General features: G+C 40.8%; 1 non-coding gene across 1 annotated transcript; it reads left to right on the top strand.

Moving 5' to 3' along the window:
- Positions 1-296: 296 nt before the first annotated feature.
- Positions 297-369, top strand: Trnar-ucu (transfer RNA arginine (anticodon UCU)). The gene has a single exon. It is a non-coding gene; the product is annotated as a tRNA-Arg (tRNA).
- The last annotated feature ends 8,002 nt before the right edge of the window (positions 370-8,371 follow it).

The raw sequence follows: 8,371 nt of genomic DNA, 5'->3' as shown, positions 1-8,371 counted from the left end.
CCAGTTTTTTTGGCCATACAGAGTGTTTTATTGTGAACAAAATATGTTACTTTTGACAGAATTCTCGCAACTGTTGTTATGCTTCTTAGACTTGCAGTTCTCAAAAGAGACTCAGGAGAGCTAACCATATACCATTCACAACATTCGGTTCTCAAAAGCTGGAGCAATCATGCATTTGTCGAGTCAAAACTATAACATATTTATACAAATAAACGTTATGATCGATGTGCTGGACACAATAATGGCTTAACACATGGTCAATAAATAGACTTTACAATTCGGCAGTCGGTAGCAGCGTCCCATTAGCGCAGCGGATAGCGCGTTGGACTTCTAATCCAAAGGTCCTGGGTTCGATCCCCAGATGGGATGAGCGGCGTGTCGTTTTGTTTCAAGTGACCCGAAAAGTAAGATCATCAGCTCTGTAAACCCGTTTGTATACCTTGCATCTTTCAGATCTTACACATCAACAAGACCACACTTTCGGGTATATGACCCTCCCTCCCTCCCCCTCCCCTTTGAAGATGCGAGGTCGAACATGAATGCCCAATATCATTTTTATTTTCACATTTCCATTGATGCAACTTGCTGTTTTGAAATAACTGTTAGCGAAAGCAATTTGACAGTCGCCAGAAAAGTTGGTTCTGTTCGAATGAAATCAGACGATGTCGTTCATGTCTCAGTTATTTAGATGGTGTTATGCAATATATAAAATAGTTGCAATGTAGTGGCCTTGAAGAAATACACATTCTGAAAAAATGGGCAAATCAGAAAAAGTATGCACGCACCGATTTTGACTATTGGCTTTCTGTAAAAAACGTTGTTCTCGTTTCATGAAAATATAGATTCTAATGAAATGAACTCACTTGTGTTGTTGTAAAGTTTAGGCCATTGTTATCGTAACAAGTTATTGTATCAATCAGATAATACAAATTCAAAAAAAAATGTATTGCTAAATTTGTATATAACCCACAACTAATAAATCCATAAAGAAAACGTGCCGCTATTAAAAAAAAATGTTATTTACGAAATGTACATGCATACAATAATAAAGGTCGAGCAGCAACGATGTACTAAACTAAGATTCCATTTTATCCAGTTGCAAGTTGCTCCCACGGCAAACGGCAATTTTCAACAAAAGTTCAGTGTTACGACCATCTAATCTGAAAATTGATCATGAAACCCTAATTGATCCAACACGCTAAACTGCCATTGACGTAACACATCTCTAGATTCCTCAAAACAGTTTGAAAGCCCAACTGCTCCTCGCAAATGTGGACATTCTTCATGTTGCTGCCAACACAACTAACCCCCACAATTGTTGCTGTTAACATTACTGTTGTTCTTGCAACAACATCTCCATGTGACCCCTACACTTTGTGTCTCGTCCCCCCAATGCTGTGGTTTCACGCACACACTGGATTTGGATCCTTGTTGCGATGTTCACCTGCTCAAAGCAGAGCAAAGACAGCTCAGTAAGACTGCTCTCCAAAACACGAAGCTGCGTTGTTGCACTTTCCAGTTTTCGACAGCTTACTCGCATGAGTCTCAGAAGCTGTCTTTTGACGCGGCAAAGGTTTGAAGCGCAAAAGCAGTGAGTTGACAACAAGAAGCCCTAGACTTGAATTTTATTGAGAGAGTGTGGACCTGACTATCTTTTGCTGGCTGTCGTGTCATGTCTACTAAGTGCATGCAGTAGGACAAGTTTGATAAAGAAATATTGCAATAGCCAGTCAAAAGGGAAGAGGTTTGAACCTTTATTTTCAGTAAATCGCATTTGGGTTAGGGCAGAAAGCACTTTAAGTACTGTCCATTCATTCCGAAGTACATGTGGTGAATCTGGGTTTTTCGCAAGAACGAAGGAACACCACACCTCATAAAGATTGTACCGTGTTGAGTATTGGCTCTAACAATACGTTTTTCTAGTCCAACCGTTTGAGGTCGATTTCAGACTCGATGTGTTTAGTTTCATTTGTATTGAATCGAAATGGATGCGAAATGGTAATCATTTTCCTCATTTTCAAAGCCCATGGCCCATAACGGTTTGCTCAATCGTCTTGGTTTCGTCTTGCTAAGCTTGCAATTGGATTCCAAGCCACTGGCCGCAAAACCATCACCGTCTCACTCAACCAACATGATCATCATCCTCATCAATTTTCACCTCCAAAACAAGAGACCTGTGAGTTAGGTACGTCTCGCCGTTATGTTTTCCTTCCTCATTTATTTTTCCATTCCATTTCCCCAATCTCATTTCAATGCCTGAGAAATGGAGCTCTTCAGTGAATGCCCATTTGCAAATAAGTACAAGATGATTCATTTTGTGCAAATCATGCAGCATTGCTTGTGTTTTCTTGGGTTCCTATAGACGCTAGAAAGAGCTTGTCGTGCAATATCTAATGGAAGTGGCCTGAAAGTAGCGCCAAATTGAAGCTAGGGGCGTCTCGTTGGATGGTTTGAAGGTCTTGAGTCTGCGGTCGAACAAAATGACTGAAGGCATGTGATTAATCCTGCTCTTAAACCACAGTAGATTGGCTCGCTTTTGGGGACACCAATGATTAGATCGGCATATACGATACATAAGTTCATATGGACGTGAACCATAAAGTCTCTTCAGGCCATCGGTAACCCTGAGCATGATTGGAGCTATTTGTTAAAGTTTTCAATCTTCGAACCCGTTCGAAAATCACTTTTTTAAAACCAGCCTCGAGCCGAGAGAGGAGGTCTTTAAAACCTGTTGACGATGACAATGGACGAGAGTGAAAGAATTCGTACCAAAGAGACAAAACGAACGTGTCAAGCCGTGAATCATTGAATTGAACCGCACGAATTTTGAAGAAGAGGGGAGCATAATAATCATGTCTTACTTCCACAGAAGTGTTCACTCACTCAAGGAGAAAGTGTGTAAGTACAACGATTCGAGTTTCCTGACCAATTTTCCCCAATGTCATTTTCTCCTCTGATTAGTCATGGAGAATTTCCGAAAGATCATAACGTTCATGTCTCACGTTTGATTACAAACGTACGCAAAACGAGAAAAGTGGATCCCTCCTCATTACTGAGGAAATATACGTTATGCACTTCAATTCAATGGTCTGCTTTTACTTGGTGGTTGGAAAATACCTGTATTGGCATTACATGCTTTTTTTTTAAATTTTCTCAACAAATAAACGCATTGTTGAATTGAAAGATTCCTGGTAGAAATTTGAGAAGCCGGCATTAAGAAAGTATAACAAAGGAGCACGAATGGTTGAACATGTTGCGCGAAGCGAAAGAACCATAATAAGTAAGGTAAATTACAGTGATATTACATTCTGGAAAGATCCAAACTTTTTGGCATTTGACAATTTTTAAATAACGTTGCATACTTGTCTCACACAAAACCTTCCAATAGTTATTCTACGCTCGAGGGATTCAGTTTCTTGAAACAAAAAACTCGAGTCATGATTTTGGTTCAAGCTACTATGTATATAATCATATCGTAATCAAATCCAAAGAAGGAACTAATCAGAACCCTTAAGGGGAATTAACTCGCTAACCACGAATCTATTATTATTCTGCCCATTAAGGAGTTTCGCTAAAAACCATTGCTCTTCGCCTTTGTCTTCATGATTCCTCGTCACGATTTCGCCAGGATTTCTCCTCTGATCCCGTTTTCAAGTGCAATGAAGTTGTACTGTTGACCAGGCAATGAACGGCACCTATGCAAGGTTTGAAAACCTTAATAAGTCGATGGTTCATCTTGACCAATTTATTTTGAAATAGGATCAGTTCCATTACGTACGTATTTTAACCCATGTGAAAAACTTCCAAGAAAGATGTGAATATGTGACACTGATTCCAGAGGTCCTTGAAACGAGGTTTGGTCGGATAACTATGATGCAAAGCCAACCAGATGTTGCATGGAATTCGTTTCAACAAGATTCATGTAAATCTAGGTTAATTGTACCATCAACGAAGAGCTATCACCTGGCTACTTTGACCAAAGATCTAAAAATCTGCCTACCGAACTTCAAGTCTCTGAGAAACGATTTCTTATCTAACTTACAAATTCCATCATTGATCTCACTTACCTTTTTGATTGGATTTCAAGGCATCGGCCAGAACACTTCTCCAGGTCATCATCCACGGATTGATGGACATCTTTTTGCCCTTACTCGTGGGCAGGACCTTTTTGTCTTGAATTGGTGTGGCTTGGTCATCAATCCCCGGAACGGATTCACTCCCCACATCAAATAAAGTAGTGTCTAGAAGTGATTCACTCTGATCTTGGGCTGTTGTCACTGAGAGAACTCCCACCAGAAGTAAGGCGGGCCCAAGGCCCAGAGAGTCTGATCGACCAACCCTGAGAATCATTGTCTAGGATTGGGTCGAAGTCTGTAGGAAAAGGAAACAATGTCCACTCGTATTGATTTAACTACTTAAAGTGGAAAGAGGGTCAGGACAACATCTCAGTTGGAGAGATGTTTAAGAACTGAGATGATCTGGGGATCTTCGATCCCTCAACATAATCGGAAGTGATTCCAGAAAAACTCTTCCGCCAAAGTTTTCCAAGGATGACAGACGGTATCTCCTTGAAAAACAACAACCAACAGTTGATTTACTTTTTTTTGAGTGCCTCCTCCCAATTTCCTAGTGTGAAGGAGGAGTCAGTTGACACACGTGCGTTTTTCACCAAGGAAACACTCATGGAGTACAACACACCAACGAGACCATCAATGCAATGTGTTATTGCTCGCTGTTGCCCAGAACTGCCAATAAAATGACCACGGGGATACGATGCTATTGCAGACAGAGGAACTTCTGATAGTGGGCTGAAACAATCATCATTTCTCGACGACTTGACGCACTTGACCCTCAAACCAATTGACGCACATGGACACAAATCTGACTCTGCTAACCCCCTAATGCCGACTGAATACTACTCGCCTCCATTCCAGATGACGGTAAAGGTGGTGGGGGTATGTACGCAGTAACACGGACTGAAGTAGGTTGGCTTCATATCCTTTGGAATACGACATTAAGCCACACACCTTTTGCTTTTTCTTGATCCTCTACGGTACATCCTTAGCCAGGACGCACTGGGTGGGGTGGACGCATGAGTCCACGGGGGATTTCACGCGGGAATCATTTGACGGCGACTGAAAATAAACCAACTAACTCCCTCTGAATTTGGGCAAGTCGATCTCCTCCAAACACTAAAGAGACAAAGAATGTAGTATGTGGTTGAAAGAAACGAACAACCATTCAAGTAAGATGATCAAATATGTGATACAAAGTTAACAGATCAAATAAGAATCTTACAATAAAATGGACAAACTTGAGTAATACCACAAGTCGTTCGTTAATGGATCACAACATATTCTTCTATAAAACGTCGTCCTTGTACACGTGGAAGGACATATTTGAAACGTTAAAAATACTTGTCCGACTCAAAATGGGTGAATAGGGTAAAATTGGTTAAAATCATTTTGTTTCAACACATTTTACCACATCTCAGGAACCATATTCGTTGCATTGGTATTTTTTTTGCAACAAAGTACAAAACTTCGACTTTCAAGTTTGAAAGCACTTTTTGGCTCTATATACACTTTCAAGAACAAATCGGCCCCAAGAGAGTGACACGTATATTGTTAGTCACCACTCTGAAATCAACACATTTGGATTGCTGAAATATCTTGTGGGATTTGTGGCACTTAATTTAGAAAACCTATAGGCATAAAAAGATTTGAGTTGGATATAATCTAAAAAAAGATATTCAGCACAGCATTGTACCTAAACAAAGGGACGCCACATCCCAAAACTACAACTGAGGATTCTTGAAGCCCGATTTCAATTTCTTCTTAGATGGTCCATTACATACTTGGAACATTTATAAAGGGGAAGGGAACAGGGTCAAATGTGACGGGTTTGTCCAATCTCAATAGCAATAAAAAGATAAGGAACCCAACTTATAATTGTCTGCAGGGCGCAATTTGACTTCTCACTTTGGTGTCTTCGAAAATCTGACTTTAAAATGGGGTAATTGTCGAACTCGTTAACTGCGCTGAAAGTTCATTTGTTATGACACAAAGTACCTTTGTTCATGAATTCTAAACTAAACAAAGAAAGTTTGGCAATTATGATCGTTGTATTCCATTGGATAAAATGTTATTTGACCTAGTGACTGACCGGTAAATATTCTTGTTCCAAAACTTACCTTCCAATGGTGGTTAAAGAACGTATTTTTTAGTAGACGTAGATTTTTTTTTAGATTTTAGAAGCAGCCTTGTCCTGAAGAAGGAAAAGGCTGTCAGTTTGACCAACCTAAATGGTATCAAAAACTTCTCAAGTTTGGCCTTGAGAAGTGCAATGTGAAGAAGGGATGTTCAAAGGTAGATTGTCCTTTTTTTCACCCGTACATGTGCCGTCAGTCCATGAGACTTAAGACGTGCTTTAATGTACGGTGTACCTTCGTACACGTAGAAGGGACGCAAAGAAAGGCGAGAAATAGGATAGCTCAATTTCGTAGTTTTAGAGCTGACCCTATTCCTAAACCTAATCCCACCCCACCCCCCTTCCTTAAGCCATTTAGCTTCCTCCCTCCCTCTCCTCCTACCCCCCATTCCTCTCTCCCAATTCCCTCCTCTTCCTTCAAATACCCAATCCACCCCTATTCCTATAAAAACTCTCCTCCCTAATATTCCTTGCCCCACCCCTATTCCCAAAATACGTTCCTATTCAAATGTAGCTGCCCAACTCATTCCTCAAACCCAACCATCCCCATTAGCTCATGCTTTGCCTCCAGTAGAACGTAGCTTTGTTGATAAGAGGGATTTTTTACGGTTGGAGAGGATGGTCCAAGATCTTGTGAACTTGGTCCGTCAAAAGAGAGGCCCGTAAAGGGGCTATATTTGAACGTGCATTGTCTGATTTCTAAAAAAGACAGCACAAAAGTTAAGATCTTAGAAGAACTAGCCGTTGAGAGAGAGATTGCATTCATCTCTATAACATAAACTTGGCTTCGGCCAGGGGTCTTAGATGAAGAACTAACCATAGTTGGTTTCAACTTAGTTCGTTGTGATAGGATACGCCCTGATAATCCCATATTCCCACATGGGGGCGTATGCCTATATGTTAGGAATGATTTGCACATTAGTCATGTACAAATGTCGAATGGAGAAGTAGAGGTCTTAGTTTGTCATATCCAAAGGCTTGATCTGTCTATTGTAACAATGTATAGACCCCCTTTTTGTTCAGCAAGCTTTTTACGTCAGCTCTCCAATTCACTGGAACTGAATTGGATCTGGTAGTTGCTCGAAGGTTTTCTTTGTAGGGGACTTTAATTTTTCGGCTAGCGTTGTAGAGTGCGAGGCTAGTCCCGATGGGTATATTCCCATTTCGAAATCGACATCTCAGTCGTTCGGAAAGCTGGAAGAATTTGCGATCTTGCGCAATTTCTCCCAGCATGTTGGTGTAGCCACTAGAGAGAATAGTGTTCTCGGCTTGGTTTTTTTCCAATGATCCTGATCTGATCCAGTATGTCCATGTGACACCTAGTAATCTGTCAGATCATCATGTTCTCTAGATAGGGTCGACCATTACTCAAAAGCCGGCGTGCTCTAGAGTAAAACCGTCCAAAAAGGTCGGTTTGGCTTAGTTCAAGTTCAAAGATGAACATTGGCCATTGATTATGGAAATATTAGAAGAACTTGACGTGATTTCAATTCTGGAACAGGAATCGTCCATCGATGCAGCCATTGATAAATTAGTTTCAGTTTTTAAGGAAGTTTGCTCCAGTTTAGCAATTTCTGAATGTGTTTCGAAAGGTGGTACACGGACAAAAATTCCAAAATATAGGAAGACTTTGTTCAAAAAGAGTTGCAAACTAGCAAAAAGGTCACAGATCAAGATGCTTTTGAGGCCATCAGGGACTTGAAGCTTTCAAGTTCTCCTGGTCCTGATGGCGTGACATCTCAGTTTCTGATGAGATGCTCACTGGTTCTTGCCCCAGTTTTCTCGTACTTTTTAGCACGGTTACCCAATTGATTGAGCATTTACAGCACGTCATTGAGGGACTGGAAAGGCATGTATCAGTTGATGTTGTCTATCTTGATTATGCGAAGGCCCTTGAAAAAGTAGATCATGGCCTTTTGTTGAATAGACTTCATGAAATTGGGATCCAAGGCAAGGTTCTCAAATGGATAAGAAGCTTCATTCATGATAGGAAGCAAATTGTTAAGGTTGAGGGATCCCAAAGTAACATACATACAGTAGGCAGCGCGTCAGTCTCATAATCTGAAGGCCGTGAGTTCGAGCCTCACCCGGGGCAGACGGAAGTCGTTTTTTGGATTGGATGCCGTGTCCTAGTCGGGCCTTTGAATACAAGGAGATAGCA

This window comes from Tigriopus californicus, chromosome 3 (genome assembly GCF_007210705.1).
Source record: "Tigriopus californicus strain San Diego chromosome 3, Tcal_SD_v2.1, whole genome shotgun sequence".
Taxonomy (NCBI): domain Eukaryota; kingdom Metazoa; phylum Arthropoda; class Copepoda; order Harpacticoida; family Harpacticidae; genus Tigriopus; species Tigriopus californicus.
The sequence above is the reverse complement of the archived record's forward strand: the minus strand, read 5'-3'. Positions and strand labels throughout refer to the sequence as shown.